Source organism: Pezoporus wallicus, unplaced genomic scaffold (genome assembly GCF_028554395.1).
Source record: "Pezoporus wallicus isolate ANWC-B61680 ecotype Strahan unplaced genomic scaffold, APGP_CSIRO_Pwel_v1 contig_818, whole genome shotgun sequence".
NCBI classification, from domain to species: domain Eukaryota; kingdom Metazoa; phylum Chordata; class Aves; order Psittaciformes; family Psittacidae; genus Pezoporus; species Pezoporus wallicus.
Genome location: NW_026636248.1, coordinates 9,848,039 through 9,866,822, shown reverse-complemented (window position 1 = coordinate 9,866,822; position 18,784 = coordinate 9,848,039).

Sequence of the window (18,784 nt, the reverse complement as noted above, 5' to 3'; positions counted from 1 at the left end):
AGAAGGATTCAGGCTTCACATTTGGTTTTGAAGGTAGTTACAAATGCTCATTGATCTAGGTTCTGAATATTAAGCCTAATTCTCATGAAAACTCTGATTCCCCTAGATGAGAGGAAATGTTTGTCCTCACATTGTGTTTTTCAATGGAAGAAGGAAATTGCAAGTGGGGAAGAAAAGATCTTTCAAACAGCTAAGATCCAAAGCATATAGTGATTTGAAAATAATACAGCACCTTGAACCTGGAATCTTTGTATGAGGAGCTAGGCCAAACAGTTCTGTAGGGAACAAAAAATACTAGAAATTATTACAGAACCAGATATAACATGTATTCCTTTATATAACATGATATCTGGATAACCTTCATAGAAATGGACTCAAGCAAATGCAGAAGCATGAGAGAAGCTCAGAAAAAGAAAATATTCCGTGAGGCAAAAGAGCAAACTGACTAGTGGGGAAGAGGGAGTGCTGGGATAGGGTTCTTTTGTTTGCCTACATGTGTAACACTGCTATTTGATCAAAGAATTAAAACAGTAAAAGGTAACATAAACCAACATTAAAACCAGCATATTGAAACTACAAGATAACATCCTTTTTTACACTTTGCCAAGCTTACTTCGTATGCAAAAGGAACTAGAGCATTTTGATCATAGTTGCTGTATTCAGTAAGAGGGTGTGTCACCATCCAAATCACAAATCAATTCAATGTTATTTTCTACTGCATTATTTGGATTGGTTTGTACTGAGATGTGGTCACTTAGGTGAACAGCTTCGACAGGCTTGCGTGTGTGATAGTTTTTTGCATTTATGCTAATCAAGTAAATACAAAAAAAATTACCATTGCATCTGGCACTAGAAGTCACCCCTGGTGCCTCATAAGACTGCAAGGTATGTCTGTGGGAAGTTTATAAACTTTCCTCTTTTTGCCAATAGGTAGTCCTACCACTTGTATGGTAGAATAATAGAGGAAGCAAATTGTAATTTCATCTTTATTTTACAGCGCTTATTACTACCAGTTCTATTATTCTTTTACTTCTGTAACGCACTAAGTTTTTGTAAAAAAATTATGAAGTTGTTTAGCATATCAGTGTTTTCCTATGATTCTTATATCTCAAAGGTGCTAATCTTTGGGAGTAGACTCTTATGTACTTTCTTAATTGGACTTTAACAGTTTTCATTAGAAATTAATTTTCGTCTTTAGCATTAGTAGTGTATCTATGGTAAACACAATAGAGAAAAAGCATCTTAAGTAAGCCTGTCTATATTACACAAAAATGACATTGGAGACCATAGCAGGACTAGGGAAAGTAATAATTCCCCCTCTACTCAGTACTGGTGAGGCCACACTTTGAATACTGTGTTGAGTGTTGGGCTCCTCATTACAAGAGAGATATTGAGTTGCTGGGGTGGGTCCAGAGGAGGACAACAAAGATGTTAAAGTGTCTGGAGCACAAGTCTTATGAGGAATGGCGAAGGGAACTGGGGTTGTTCAGCCTGGAGAAGATGAGGCTCAGGGGAGTTTAACAGCAGCCAGCAACTAAGCACCATGTAGGTGCTTGCTCACTCCCCTCCCTGGTGGGATGGGAAGGAGAATCAGAAATTGCTCACCACCCACTGACTGATACTCAGCCTGTCCTGGATCAGCAATGGGTGCCTCCCAGACAACTCCTTCAGTGTATATACTGAGCATCACGTTCTACTGCATGGAATATTTGGCTAGTTTTGGTCAGGTGTTCTGTCTTTACTCCCTCTGACCTTCTAGTCTCCCTCCTCACTGGCAGAGCATGAGAGAATGTGAAGTCCTTGATCAGGGTAAGTGCTACTTAACAAGTTAAACACTGGTGTGTTATCAACATTACTCTTACACTAAATTCAAAAAACCACATCAATGTCCCAGACACCAGAAAGAAAATTGACTGTATCTCAGCCAAAACCAGGACAATACGTACCCCTTGTTCTATACCATTTATGTCATGTCCAGGTCCCACGCTTTACAATACATCCAGTCAACCATTCCAATCTTTTGATATATAGACACACAGATATCATTCCCTTAGTCTGTGGGACATCCCTATAAAAGTCTGTTGAGTCCATTTAATGAATTACTTTGGGCTCTGTCTTTCGTAACAGTCTTTCAGGGCAGGAAAGCTGTGCATGTGCATGGACTGTTGCAAGCTGATGTCAGTTGTGATTCCATTACTGCTGCACTTGTCCAGATTCATCAAAATTCATTCTTCATTAATTTGGGTGATTTTTTTTTAACTGTAATACCCTTGATGTGGCATACAATCACCACAGAAGTCACAGTGTTATATAGCAATTAACATCAACATTGTAATTCACTGGTTTTTTTTTTCACATAAATTCAAATCTCCTTGAGGTACACACCAATCTCCCCCATCCTCCCACATTACCCACTACATGCATCCAGGTACTTGAACTAAAGCAATTCCATGGATGGGTTTGCCTTTACCTAAGGCAGGAATAACCGGGACTGCTTTCCCAACTACATTCTTTATGTGCACTACAGGAACTTCATCCCCCTTTATAGTATCTGTAAATTCTGATTGGGCTGTGCCAGCCTGATTGGCAGATCCTCTAGTGTTGACTAACCATGTGGTTTTTGCTAAATATGTATCCCAACGCTTGAATGTCCCACACCCATTGCTCTCAGTGTCTTTAACAGTCTTTAACAGTCCATTGTACCATTTGATTTTCCTGGAGCGCAGTTCATGTTAGTGGATGTGATATACTTGGCTTATTCTTACAGCATCTGTCAAAACATACACATTTGAAAGCATTCATCTAGAGAGAAATATGTATCTATGTAATTGCCTGCCAGGCTGAGTAATTTGTTTAATGGCCAGGGCTAGAAGACTCTCAATTAATTGTTTTGAAGATTAGCAGAATCTGTTATGTGTAACAGAATGCATGTTTGGACCCAGACATCATCTCAAAACCAATTTTAATTTGTAACATCTATAAAAAGTAGCAACAATCGTTCACACCTTAATTCAAGTTCTGAAATTATATCTGACTTGATCAACAACCTCCAGATGAAAAAAATAAGTTTGTCAGATAAAAAACACAAAACAAACAAACAAAAACCCCCCAAAAAAAACCTCCCCCAAAAAAAACACAACAAAAAGAGAAAAAAAGACTGTTTTTTTCATGTCTTTCATTATCCACACTGCTGATTTCTTTGACTTTTGTAGCAGGAGGAGTGTGAACTCTTGGAGGGCCAATTCTGATTCTGAGGCAGGATCAAGCCTGGCCTCAGAGCAGATGGCAAAGGAGGCCTTTGCCAGCTCAGTTGCAGATATATTAGACAAAGCTGGCTGGTGCCAGAGAGGGAAAACAGGAACTCTCTTCTTGGATGCTCTGGGAGGGTTGGTAGAATAGGCTGTCTCTGCTGGCATACACTCTCACTGCAGAAACCACAGCTTTTATTCATTATCAAGATGGAGGAAAAAGATCAAGGGAGATGGATTTTTTTTTCATGTCTGACCCTCTGATAAAATGAAGACTCAGTGATGAGAAAATATTTTTTTTGCTTTTAATAGAGAATTTGTGATGTGTATTACAAAAACTTAACATGCTACTAAAGCAAGGACTATAAACATGCACTTTGAAAAAAATACATTTGTCTAGGGAAGTGCTGTTAATTTCAAAATGTTGTTTGCACTGTTTCTTGGATGCATTCTGGGGGAAAGAGAACATTATATTTGTTTGGGCTTATAAGCTTGTTCTGCTGTGTAGAAGGCTGTTGTCCCAGGAATAGGGTGATGCAATTATCAATGTGTGGCAAACTGACAACTCTCAGGGATTTTACATTGGCATGTAATCTTGGCAGTGCAAATTTGTTTTCATAATGGGCATCAAAGGGTCTCTATTTGAGTATGGATTGAGGAGAAAAAGTTCTGAATTTAGCAGGAACTTCAGAAAAGGCATGAAATATTTTTTAAACAGAAATAATTTTACATACGAGTTAGAATCAGGTAAAAAAGACGGGAGACTGGAATGAATGAGAAGTATTGAAGACAATTGTAAAAGGATGGGTTGCTTGAAAAAAATGAGGTCTGGGGACACCCAGCTGGAGTAAAGGAGTGTTGGAGAACATAGGAACAATGACAGGAGAACGCTGGAGAGGGAAAGAGATGGAGGATCAGCAATAAGGATCTGTCAGTCAAGTTCTTCTGCTTATGCTCTCTGTGGGACATTAGTAATGGGGGCTTTTGTCCTGCTGGGGAAAGGGAAGACTGATGCTTGTTCTTTCAGGCAGTATTCTGTCATTATGGGGTGCAAAGATTGGAGGTCATCATCTTTCTTATCTCAGGATGTTTTGGCTCTATAAGCTTGTTTTTCTGGCCCTCGTGATCCTCCATTTAGGAACACTTTTCTGTTTTAAGTTAACAATAATCATGCTGGGGAGGTGTTTCTGAATACTGACAAAATGCTAGCCTTGTATTATGTGGATTAAGTAGACAAATGCAAATCCATTTTCCTTGCAACAAGCATTGTGTAACATGGACAGATACAAGCCAAAAAGGCAAAAATCTATTGATCATGTAATCATTACTGACCATAATAACTTCCTTGTATAAGGCAGTTAATGTATTCAATAGTGACATGGCAAAATTTCACTAAAATTAAGACCTAGAGAAATTGTAATTTCTGGTATCTTTACTGAGAACAGAAAAAAAAAAAAAATATATCGACAGAAAAACAGCAGGGTTCCTATAAAGAATGGAAGGAAATAAAGACAGAAAAATTTAGATGGCAAATAGTAGTTGAAAAGATCAGGTTGGATGCATATGAAACAGCACAGGGTCAGAATGCAAGAGAACGTGAGAGGACAGAGAGGAAGAAGCTGAAATCTATAACAAGCAAATAATAATAAGCAATAATTTATTTAAGGGAAAATGAAGGGAACACCAAAGATGTTTTGTGGTGACAGTATAAAGAATGAGGAATGCAAAAGTATTGTTACTGGAAAATTACTGGAGTAATGAAAAGCAGAAAAACAAAATATGTGATGGACAATAGAGCAATATTCTTTTCAGTTAGTAGGCTGGAAAAGTGGTTCAGCTGTTAACTGTTGAATTTGCCTAATATTTCCTTAAAACGCAAAGAAGTGAGTCACATGAAGCTGACTTGTGGATTATCTTCCTTATTAGCATGTGTAAAAACAAGATCAGTGGTGCTCCCTTCATTAGGAGAACAGTATTGAATTAGAGTATCTGAGCAGGCAGAATACGCTAGCAGAAGACCAGAGCCAGTGAAGGAATAGGAGGCAGTGGTACCCATTATTGCACTAGCTGTTGGAACTGGAGTCTTTCTGCAGAGAGCAAGAGTGGAAGCAATAAGGTTCCAGAGTGCTGTGGTCTCTTCCACACCCCACACCATTCCCCAGCTGGTTTTGTTGATCACTTTCTAATCTGTGGTTCAAACACCTTTAAATTAGCACATTTCAAACCAAACCATACCAAAACTAAATGTTTTATCTTGGTCTTGCAGTTGTTGTGCATTCTGATAACATTTGGAGTCAAAACTTTGGCTATCTGGTATTCAGACTTAAAATTTTGACCCACAACTACATCACTGATACAGTAAATAATAATTTTAAAAGTTGAAACATAAGTGGCATGTTATTTAAAGCAATCTCTTTTAGATTATGTATCAGTAAACAAAAGCAGTATCAATGTATCCTTACTTTGAATACAGAACTTTAATGCAAAGGCAGTATGGTTTATTGGGATATTCTGAGGATAAACGTATGGAACAAAACAGGTGTGTACTTCCAGATCTCTTTTAGTCTCCCAATGCTTTACAGTGTAGCATTTTAGCTTACTGTTAATTATTAATAAATGCAGCTTAGGTTTAGCAAGAGGAAGTTTCTCTGGGAGCCTTCTGAGCTTAAAAGCACTGAACTAAGAAGTACCTTGCTATTTCTGTATTGTTCACGGTGTTTTATTTCTGTATCCAGAAGACTTTCATCTTTGATAGTTATTGAAAGGTGGTGTTACATATGCTAAAGACCATGTATCCATATTCTCAGTAGTTAATGAGAGGCATTATGTAACAATATGCCATACTGTAACAATTTAAAATTTTTGAGTATTTTTGTGCTGCATCAACTGCTAATTCCTAGGCAAACAGCTGCATTCTGAATTATTTTAGAACATTTGTTCTTTTGGTAATTGACAGTTAATTCATGCTTTGAGAGACAGTCAGCTAAACAACATGTGAATGGATTCAGGCCTTGCTTTTCATGAAGAGACAATTAATGAGCTACTTCCACCCGGACAGCTACTGTCCTCTCATGCCAGAGACAGGCTGGAGAGGTTGCTTCTTTAATGTAAAAAACATTAACAATAGTCCTCAAGACTGTTGAAGAAACCTTTCAGATGTATTAGACTCTGGGACGCAAGAGTGGTTTTTACCCTATAGCATCCTAAGAACAGAAAAACAGGTTTTGAAGTGAGATGTTAGGAAAAAACAACCCAGGATATAGAAGATCTGGTTGATTTTTATTCTGAATATTCTTCAGGATCACCAAATATCATGGAATGCTTGTTGTGAAACTTACACAAAAGCAAATTATAAGGATGCACAGTAGAATGTCATTTCAATTTGGTTTTGAAACAAAGTCCACCTATTTTGAGTCTGCAAATACATTTTCATGCAAGAGTTTTCAAATTACTATTTAAAGGAATTACTGAAGTATTCAGAGGGCAGCACAGCTATTTATGAAGTGCCTTGATTTGCCCAACCTTGTTTTATTTATCTCTCTTCAAATCTCAGATGTATTGAAGATGTATTGATTACCCAGAGACTTTGGAACAAATGATGCAGCATACGAGAATGGCAACTTGCAGATTCACAACTTTATTTTGGGCTGGTTAATAAAGTAACGAATTTTGTACTTTTAATGTATTACTTTTTTGTCTATTTTTGAATGTTTGTTTGTTTTTTGTTTTTTTAATTTGAAATACCTTGTCCATCCTGAAACAGTATCTTCCTTCTTACAGAATTATAATGGTTGTCTTCTGCACTTCAGTATGGATTCTAACTACAGAGGCCATTTGGCATTAAGACTTTATTCTCTTGAGTCGTTACAGTGCTTGTTTCCTCAGTCACTCATTAAGATGTTGCACAAAATAGCAAGGTTTATTTGAACTGAAACAGAAAAGGTAGAATCGGACTTATGTGGTACTTGCATATCAAAGACAATACAGTACTTAACATGTAGGTGCGCTTCTGACTTCATGGAGTGCAGAGAAGCTACAGTAGCTGTGCAGCATTTTTGCAGCCTTAGTTTGCTGTGTATGGGAGTGTCATTGTTTTCCTCTAGATGGCAGCTTTTGGCAAGCTTTGTTGTAGGTGTTTAAGTAAATACTGCTGGGCCAACTCATACAGAAAAAGAGAATCTATGGATCATGGAAGGAGGGGCTGGCCACTTGGGAGGAATATAGGACAGCTGTTAGAGGAATATAGGACAGCTGTAGGGAAGCAATTAGGACAGCTAAGGCCTCCTTGGAACTTCATCTGGCAAGTCGGGTCAAGGACAATAGAAAGGGCTTCTTCAAATACACAGCGAATAAAACTAACACAAGAGGCAGTATAGGCCCACTGCTCAATGAGGTGGGTGCCTTGGAGACAGAGAATATGAAGAAGGCAGAGGTGTTGAACGCCTTCTTTGCCTCTGTCTTTACCCCTGCAGACTCTCCCCAGGGGACCCAGATTCCTATAGCCCCGGAAGGAGTCAGGATAAAGGAGGAGTGTGCTTTGGTAGATGAGGATTGGGTTAGGGATCAGTTAAGTAATCTGGACATCTATACATCAATGGGTCCGGATGGAAAACACCCGCGGGTGCTGGGGGAGCTGGCGGAGGTCATTGCTGGGCCACTCTCCATCATCTTGTGGAGTCTCCTACATTGGAGATATTCAAGGCCCGCCTGGACAAGTTCCTGTGTGATGTACTCTAGGTTACCCTGCTCTTGCAGGAGGGTTGGACTAGATGATCTTTTGAGGTTCCTTCCAACCCTTAGGATTCTGTGATTCTGTGATTCTGTAAATAGATAAGTCGTTTAGGATAAATTGTCCAGTTTAACCACTGGCTTGATTCTACTACCTTCTTTCACTAACCAGGATGTGTGTGTGTGTGTATATAAAAAGACTTCGCAGCAAGAAACTGGTATTCAGATCCTACCAGTTACCCTTACTTTTTTGGACCCCAATCTCCATATTTAGTCAATAGATAAGGTAGGAATTAAATCTCTTGTAGGCAAAGATCTTAAAAGATCTTGTAGGCAAGATCTTATAAAATGTTATTGTACAAAACAGATCAGGAATGTCTAGTTTTATTTTAAAATGAGTATATAACTTATAGTAATAGGAAAAGTCAGAGGAAATCCTAGATTTCTATTACTTTCTCAAACTGTTTAGGTGTTTATTAACTTTTGAAAGATATTTAAGCCATATATCACAATCTTCAAATGAAGGAATTTGTTGCAGTTGCATCCCAAAGGACGATGGGATGAAACAACTGTTTTGGAGACTTTAGTTCTTGCTTATAAATTACCATATCTTTCACACACAAAATTCTAACTTTTACGTTTTTTCTAGTCTAAATACATATTTGCATATAAGTGGGGGACTGGGGTGGGGAGCAGAGAGAGGTACTTAATTTCTTAAGCAATGTTTGTATCGTTTTTAAGAAAATAAAATTATTATGTATTTAGTCCTTCACTTGCCCCATTTCTTGTGAATAACTAAGTTTGAATAAATATGTGCTTGTTTCTGTGTGAAGAAAAAGCAATATGTAAGGAAAAGCTCAGGATACAGATTTTTTTTTTCCAAAGGAGAATAAAATAAAGTCTGAAATTCAGATTTATCTTTTGGTGAAACTTCTGTGACATTGCTTGTTAACCCACTCTTTATACATTATTTCTGAATGTGAAATGACACTGATAATTTAATTAATATATTGCCGGCATTTCAAAATCAATATTTGGCAATATTCATGCCACACACAGTAATGAAAAATCAATCATAGAATTTTCAATGCTTTCAATTAGATATAATATTCATATCAGCTTTTCAAACAAGACAAAGAGGGAACATATTTTCTAGAATCTCTTCAGCTGCAGAAATGCGTTGTGACTGAAATGTTGTTAGAATGGATACTGATTGCTGTACTTGCCACCATTTCATGCAGTAATATCCTATGCTAACTCTTTTGTACCTTTATGTCCAGTATAACTTTCCATTCAATAACGAGACCCACAGTTCCTGCAATTGCTAAACTCTGGATTTTGTGATGGCAGAGAAAGGTAATGATGTTGTGAACAGTATCCTGAAGAATAACTGCTAGGATTCTGAAGATTATACTTTGAAGTATAAATAGGCTTTTGTGCAGTAAGATTGTATTCAAGAATTGCAGACCGCCCTTTAGATGGCAGGGAAATGAAGAAACAGTAAAATGTTCAGACAAAATACTTAATGGTTTTCAGTGAATAGAATACTTCCACAATATTACTATATTCCTTCAGTAGTCAGTTTGTGTGTTGCCTCCGCATGTGAAACTGCCTTTTCTCTATGTTAGTTTTTAGTAAAATGTTCTCTCTTTTTTTAGTTTTTGCTCTGAACCAGGTTTCCATAAATTACCAAAGGGAGGGTGCCAATAATGGTGTGGAAAGTGGCAGATTTGTGGCTAAGAGTACCTTGTTTGCCCTCTCTAAAGATGTCACAAAAATTAACAAGTTGTAAAGCCAATACTAAATGCTCATGGTTTCTCAGTTTCTGCAGCAAAATTTATTCTCGGATAGGATTTCTAGGTGTGATGGTAATGCCCAAATGGGAAAAAAAAATAACACAATGGTAAACTAAAAACATCAGTGTTATCAGCGCTGTTCCCAGGCCAAAAGTCAAAAACACAGCACTGCACCAGCTACTAAGAAGGAGAAAAAATGGCTGCTACTGCTGAACCCAGGACAAATACAATATCTGTAATTTTGTTTACTGAGAGTTATCTCTTCATGACTGTTTTTACATGCTGTCCTGTAGAACAAGATAAGTTTAAGTAGTTTGGCTTATACAAACAAGCATTAACCTAAGAAAATGGAGAAAGAGAGGAGTTATGTTTCTTGTTTACTGGTGTGAAACATGCAGCCTCCTTCTTAAAGCAAGCACATCTTTGATCTCTCTTTCCTGTCAGAACTATTTCCTGACCCTGAGCGTAAGCAAGAGGGTTTTTAGTGTTTGCCAAGAAATGCTCAAATATGCAACAAGAGAGCCCTGTTACGCTTGTGCACTGGGATTGTGTACAGGGTTTTTTTTTAGTTTAAAGTATTATTTAGCTACTTTTGGGATACACTGGTTTACTAAACTCTGATTTGTAAAAGGATATATTTAAAAAAAATCTAAAAAATATTTAAAAATTACCATTTCATCACTATCCTGTACATAGGGCAGTATTCGTGAATATCTGAGGGCATGAAGTAATCTGCAGGTTTTAACAGCTTCCTCTTTGTAATTCTTTACTTCTGTGCCACCAAGAAGCAATGCTTTTGCCTTCATTCATGATGACAGTACTTTAGTGCCTCACAAAAGTCATTACCTGCTGTTATCATTGTGTTACCTGTTGTGCCTATCGTAAATGTATAAACCCTAGTCCAGGAGATCCCTTGTATTAACTTCTTAGCTCCACCTGTTCATCATAACCTTCCCCCCCCCCCCCCCAAAAAAAAAAAGGCTGCTAGAGGCATTACCTACATATGCTGCCTGTTGCAGCTTTTCTAATGATATTTGAGAAACTGCTACCCACTTTGAGGCAGCGTGATTGTTCCCCAGCGTGGCAGCTAAACTGCCCTGACAAAAGCCCACAGGCGCTTCCAGACACAGACAAAAGCCCACAAAGAGCTCCTGTTCCACTCACATGGTGGTGGCTGGGGGGTGCAGGGGTGAGGAAGTTGGGTCCTCAGCCCATGGGTGGCTACATGACCATGTCTTATCACAGCTCAGATTCGACCGGAGTATAAAAGGAGACTCAGAGCCATTTGGAGTTCGTTCTACTCAGAGCAGTGGGTCTGCAGTCAGGGACTCTCCCCTTGTGTCAGGACACTGTCCAAGGGAACTCCTTGAGGTTGAGAGCCCTCCCTTTTAATGAGTAACTGCTTATCTTGAATCATTGCCCATAAAGTTTAAGCACCAGCAGTGCAGTGATGAATCCATGTGACACCTCAAATCTGTAATTGATGGTGGAGCTTTAATTGAGTTGGAACAATAAACTTTGTTTACCCTCAACTTACTGGTTCTGTGACACTCAGCAAGCAGAATTTTACTCAGTTATTTTAAGGGTTATGTCGCATGGTAACAAAATCAGTAAAAAAAAAGAAAAAGTGCAAAAAAGCTACTTATTCTATTGTAAAGACTGAGTCAGTATATGAAACATATTCATTAAAATCATATGCTTTTGTTTTTCAAGAAATGATCTAAATGGTTTTGTATTGCCTACACATAGAAAAATTAGTTTCAGAAAACTGCATGTGCAAAAATTACATGAGCAGGTTAATTGGAGTTACTGCACTTCACTAAAAAAAGTCAGTTGCTTAATAATAAGAAAGTCAATATGGAAATTAATGTTGAACAGTTAATGTGTGATATTATTATGATTTGCGGTTTCTGGCTCCATTTCAGTTCCATTGCCTGTTTCTCAGTGTTTTCAGGGACTTGGCCACTGGAGGAGAAACAAGAATACGGCACAGGAAGGGGGTGAGGAAAAAAACATTCTGGGAGATAGCGAGCATGAAATTGAGAAGGGCCTGTTGTGTTGCAGCTCTGAAAGAGATTATAAATTTGCTCGATATCACACAGATGGGTACTCAAAGTTTTGTAGAAAAAACAGTGTTATTGCAAAAAAATTCTAGCTCCCCAAAACCTTCACAAATAGAAGATAAATGAATGGGGTTTTCTGTTGTTTTGTTAGCAATAGTAATATGCTGGTGATATGACTTATTATTTTTTGTAATTTATTTTTTAACAAATCAAAATTATGCCTTTGAGGACAACTACTGATCCTGTTATCTAGGTCTCTTAAGAGCCTTTTTGCAACAGGAAAAGGAGTCTGATCAGCCAGTTCCTCCATAGGCATAAATAAATTAAAGACAAGATTTAGGCAGACATAGGAAAAGAGTCTGCCATTACATTATTTCTATTCAAACTGCTGTGTTTTGGAGCCCATATTGTTTTACCTGTTACTGGATTAACATGATCTCTGCCAAGCAGTCAAGGTATGCAATGATTATCCATCTTTTTTTGTGTATATGGAAAGGTTAGCTACTTGAATTGGGCATTAGGTTTGAAATAAATGCAATGTAGCTGTAGAGGATTGTCTAAGAGCAAAATGTTGGCTAGAATTTGATGAATATATTTCTCATCAGCAGCCTTACGTAGAGTTGTATGTGAGGGGCAGTTTAGCTGGTGGCATCACAGGTTGAGCAGAAATGCACAGTATTTACAAATAGTCTGTGAAGTCCAGTTTAACTGTTTGTAGTTCTAGAGAGTTTAGACAAATAGGTTGTAATTAGGGGTATTGGGATTTTGCCATCCCATTCTAACATCTCTGATTTTTTTTAGTAGGTTGCAAAGGAATCTTTAATGAGCATGAGTGATTTCAGCCTAAATTTTATTGTCTCATCCCAAAGTTAGTACTTTGACATTGTTAGAAAGTATTAGCATATTATTATCTGCTACCAAAAATATTAATATGGTGCTTCCTGGGAGAAGAACTGCTGTTAACAGTGCTGAGATGTCCTTCTGGTTAGTGCCTTTAAAGGCTGAAAAAGGGCATAGTTAATGGACTGTAATTTTTTCCTTGTTTTATAAATCTACATGTACTCATCATATTTGGCAGAATAATCAAACTAATAAAGTTTTCAGCTCTGAAGATGATTCTAGTTCATTGCACTGGAATGACTGAATCCATAAGCTACCCACTAAAACTAAATCATTAAGTAGCAACTAAAATGAAATATGTTTATAAAACTATTTTCAGGTATTATCTACTGGATGCATATCATTGTACCACATCACTTTATTTTCTCTGCAAATTGTTTTTAGGGGATATGTGCAGCAGAGTACTTATAAAATTTAATGCAATTCAATGTAATGAAGGAATTTGCATCTGAAGCACAGTCACAAATGTTATGGGACAAGCAGCATTCTATTAGAAGACATTTCAAATGTTTCTGAACAGCAGCTGAGGAGGATATTTCTTGATGTGGCTCTATTACTGCAGCACATTTTCTCTTCATCTGTAGCTACTTTTTAAAAATAGAAAAAGCAAAACGGAAACTTCACTTACTGGAGAATACAAAGGACCTCAATTCATCTTTTGAGAGAAGTAATGAGCAGAAGGCTGCAGTTAGTCATCCACTGAAGTTTTCCAGTGGAGAGACTCTGATAATTTGATTGCTCACTTCGAATTAGAAGTTCTCCCTGTCCCCAGAAGGTTTTTTTCTTTATTGGCAGCTCTGATCGGTAGCTTGTTTCATGAAAAAAGGTAATGAATAATGGCTCATAACATTTTCTCCGTCAGGCTCTCTCTTTTTTCATACTCCTCCTGTTGTTTATTTCTGAACTTTATTGGAAAAGGACCCAATACTCTTCCTGGATGATAGCCTGTAGAACCAGGCTCTGTGTATGATCGCTTCATAGAAATCTATCTGAAGTCAAACCTAGGCTACCAAAATGCCAGTGGAACTTCACTGTTATTTTTATAGTCTCCCACTTTAATAGTCTTTCTCTTCTTGATGTCCATGCAAATGAATATCTTCACCTTTATTCTTGATTTTGTTTTCTCTGATCTATCCCAAGTTGGTTGGTGCCCCAGAGCCTTCTTCCAATGGTGTATTTTGGCATTCTGCTAAACTGCATCTGTAGAAAACTACTGTTGTGCTGCTACTACTACAAAACTACTTTCACTAATGTTTTGAAATATGGTAGAAAAGTACCTGTTCTGAATTTCATCATCTCAGGAGAATTATAAATCAAAAGCATGTAGTTATAAATGTACCATTTGGAAGCATATGGACTCTGCAACAGTATGCTTCATCACCTTATTTGGCACTGTGGCTTAGGTGGAGTGACATTACATAATTTGTGATGACTTTGTTCTGACATCTTCACATCACAAAGGATTGATGGACCAAAGTCTCAGAAATGTCATCGGTGATAAAATCAACCTAGACTTTAATCTTCCTCTCTTGATGTAACATCAAAGAGGAACAATGCAGACTGCAAGATACTGTAGACAACTTATTAAAGAAAAAAGATTCACAACTGACAGATTGAGTGAAAATTGCATTGATAATTTAAGGTGTACTTTTTTTCTGAATTTGTAAGGTCTTCGCATATAAAGCCTCAAGTTAACCAGAATTTGAGAAAAGATGCAAACTTAATTCTGCATTGAGTGTATTTCCTCTCTCTCTAGCAGATTTAATGTTAACTGTTAAAAGGACTTTGAAAAAGTGATCTATTCAGCACCTAACTTGAATAAAAAAATACAGTTATTTTTGAGCACAATGCTTCTGACTGCTTGTTCTTGAAATTGGGAATCTAAAATTATACATAGGGCCTCTGTCTTCAGGCATTTGCTTTAAGTGCCTAAAACAGAAAGGAGGCTGTTCTTGGGTCTTACTGTAATCAGTGAATGAAAACAGGCAATTCCAAAGTTAGGTTCCAGTGAATTTTTAACATAATGTAATACATTGATTTTAATTCTCTCCTTCCATATTAAAAATCATCTTACTTTTCAGTAACAGGAATCACAATCTGTCTGTATTGACCAAATTGTTTTGATCAGCGGTGTTGACTTTCAACCATCATGAAAATCAAGCTGAACAGAGTTTGGGGGCTTTTTTAAACCCCCTGCAGTCATCTGAAGTATTTAAATTGTAATTATCTTGATTACATCATTTCAACAACAGCTATAATCTCAAATCCAATGATGACTAATGTATTGAATTTAATGTCAATACAGAAGCTGGTGAACAGGTGGTGAAAACTTGGGACTAAATATTGATGCAACATTGTCTCTAAAAATATAACCTCTTTATAACTTCTTTTTCAAAAGCTGATCTCTGAAAAACAAAAACAAATTTACAGTATATCCACACCATGGAGTGCTCAAGATTCATAGTTTAAGCCCAGACAGTAACTCAGAATCACGCAACTGCTTGCTTACACTCTGCCCTCCCCCCCACTCCTAGCAGGATGGGGAGGAGAATCGAAAGAATGTAAATCCATGGGGTTGAGATAAGAACAGTCAAATAAGTATAATACAAAACTGCTTCTACTGCCACTACTAATAATAATGATAAGAGAAATAACAGGGAGAGAGAACATAAAACTAAAAAGGGAAGGGAAAAAAAAACAACCCACCAATAAACACAAGTGATGCACAATAAAATTGCTCACCACCCACCACCTGATAACCAGCCCCACCTGGGCAGCCATCTGGGCCTTCTGGGTAACTCCCCCCAGTTTATAACCTGGGCATGATGTGCTGTGGTATGGAATACCCCTTTGGCTAGTTTGGGTCAGGTGTCCTGTCTCTGCTTCCTCATGGCTTCTTGTGCCCCTCCTCCCTGGTAGAGTATGAGAGACTGAAAAAGTCCTTGATCAGGGTAAGTATTACCTAGCAACAACTAAAACTTTGGTGTGTTATCAGCATTTTTCTCAGTCTAAAGCTGAAACACAGCACTGCACCAACTATCGGGAAAGAGAAAAATAACAATTACAGCTCAACCCAGGACATCAAGAAGAATGTATTTTCTTTATATTGGCTAAGTCTTTGATCTTTCTTTGTTAAGAAAAATCAGAAGTCTGCAATATTTCAGTTTTGAGTTTTGTGGGGGTATTTTGTGTTTTAATTATGGCTACTCATTGAGCAGAAAGTAATATGATATTGTTATACTATTTCACACACAAGTCACAGAAAGCCTTTACTTACCATAAACTTTTAGCTAGTTCTAAATTCAGCTCAATTTGAACCCAGGAACTCAAAGTGAAAGGCTCCAGATCCCATTACTAAACTTGTGATCCATCTGATTCTCTTCAGTTTATGTTTTTAATCCTGCTGTAGAAGTTCTTTTGCTAAACTGAACTATATTTCAATACAAAGAAATGGTTAGACCCAAGTTTTAATATTCATAGCTCATTTTTATTTCACTAGCACAGTTGCACAGTTTTGTGGTTTTTTTTTTTTTGTCATGCTAGAAATGTCACTGGTTTCAGACTTAGAGCTGCTATTTTAAGAGACATCTTGGAATATAAAAACAAAAAGCTCACAGAAACCTTCAATATTTCTCTGATTTCTTCTTCAATTTAATCACAAGTTTGATGGGATTAGAATGCAAAACAACAACTACCTCATAGTTCTTTTTTGACTGTATTTATTAAAATATGCAATAATAGAGGATAGTTTGATATATCAATTGGCATTTCCTTTAAAAGTGATGCCATATTTGTTCTCTGTTTCTGTAAAAATAATGCAAGGCCTGAAAGGTTACTGACATATCAACAGAAGAAATAGATTTTGAGTTGCTGGCTATGTCCTTTGGAATTTATTTTTTTAATATTTCATCAAAGTGTAATTAACCCTAGAGCAATGGATAAAACCCACCATCATCAACTGGAAGAATAGCCTTGTCTTTTAACGGCTACTGGTCATATAATGTTCTTTCGATAACACTTCCCTTCATGTAAAAGCTGTATCAGATTCATTACCACTCTTCACCGCCACCACAGACAGAATTCTACACCTTCCCCTCTCTATACAAATACCCTCTTCTGTTGTTTAAGAATTGTGGCCTGTTAAAGCAATAACGTAGTAAAAATGAAGACAACAACAAGTAGCTCTATCATGTGAGGAAAATAGCACCAGTATCAAATAACTGTGAGCTTTATTTAATAAAGGAATAGTGGGAAGTTTTTATTTCTCTAACCTACTTTAAAGTTTGGGAGAGGAGAAGAAAAGGAAAGTTCTTTTCTGGTTTAAATATTTGGTGGTGTAGTGTATCATCCTTATGAATTAAAAAATATGCAGCATGATTTATGTCTGCAAACAGTTGCTGATGTTAAAGGGAAAAATGTATATACATGTATATCAGTGAGGGAGCCTTTTTAAAAAAATAAATATATTCAAGAAGAAATCATAATGCACTTTATACAGTTGCTATAGATCAGTTTACAGTGCTAAATATTTACATAATCATAGAATAGTTTGGGTTGGAAGGGACCTTAAAGATCATCTAGTTCCAACCCCTCTGCCATAGGCATGGACACATTCAACTAGACCAATCTGGCCTTGAACACTTCCAGGGATGGAGCAGCCACAACTTCCTGGGCAACCTGTCTCACCACCCTCATAGTGAAAAATGTTTTCCTAATGTCTAATCTAAATCTTCCCTGTCAGCTTAAAGCCGTTATTCTATCACTACATGCCCGTGTCAACACTCCTTCTCCACCTTTCTTGTAGGTAAATAAGTTTTACAGATTTTTCTAAAGAAGTTGCTTAACATGACTGGCTTTATTGCGTAATGACCTTTTGAATTTGGAGTACTCCCTTTGCAAGTGCAATGTTATGTAATTCTTTCCTCTAAAATTTTGTGGTGACTTGTGTTGATGGCTTCCTTTACCGTTAACAGATATCACTGGCTCAAAGTCTGGTTTAGCTCCTTGTTTTGTTATAAAGCCCAATTTCACTGAGCCAATAGGTTTCAGTGTAGAAAAATTATTCTGCTTATTTCTGTCTCCTAATAAAAACTTAGACTGAGAACAGCAAAGGCAATTATTCCAGGAGATTTTCAAATTATAAAAATACAGATTTTTTTTTGAAAATGCTGAGATTTAGGAGTTAATTTCTCCAGATCTATGAAATAATAATGACAAAAAAAGATGTTTATTTTTTCCATGATAGAAAAAAATAAAATAAAATATGTCAGTGACTGCTTTTTCGCTCCTTTGAAATATTCATAGGTAGCTTTTACTGGTTTTAAATGTTCTTTCTTCAACAATCCTGTGTACAACTGCCAACAAGATGGTCTTAATAAAAGTAGTAAATGCCAACGTCATAATCTTGTTCTTCCTTGCAGTTGATGTCTCCCAAGGACTTCATGCTCCATATTGTAGTACAATGGTGCATATTACCATTAGTTCACTACACAGTCCTTCTGAATTGGTCATATTTATCCTATTTTAATTCTGCTTACCCTCTTACCCTCACAGTTATCATCTCCCCTAACCTGAGCTGTTCACAGTCTGTGCATTCTAACTTATAATTAATATCTTCTTTAAGTAAACAGCTTTTCTGTTCAGCCTCTGTTTTCCACAGTTTCAGTAATTTCTTTTCATGACCTTGCATATTTTATGACTTCTTGGCAATGATTATTTGAACATGGATGTCTCCTAAGCATTTCTCCCCTCCCTGATCCTTCTTGGATTCTCTGTCCCTGGACAAAATCTCCGAGTGGTCACAGCAGTTGTCTCATTACCTCATCTCCTTCTGACAAATGTTGTTTTCTTTGGTTTTTCAGTTCCCATAGAAACCTATTTAGATACACAGCCAATTCAACTTGATATTATAGCTGGCTGTTGTTTGGAGACAGGGGTGGTACCCCAGGTGGAAAGAATGCCTGGTCCTGGTTCTCCTAGCCTGAGCATGAGGAGGTAGTGCACCCACCCCATGAACTCACAGGGGAGGGCGAGTCCAGAGTAACTGAGA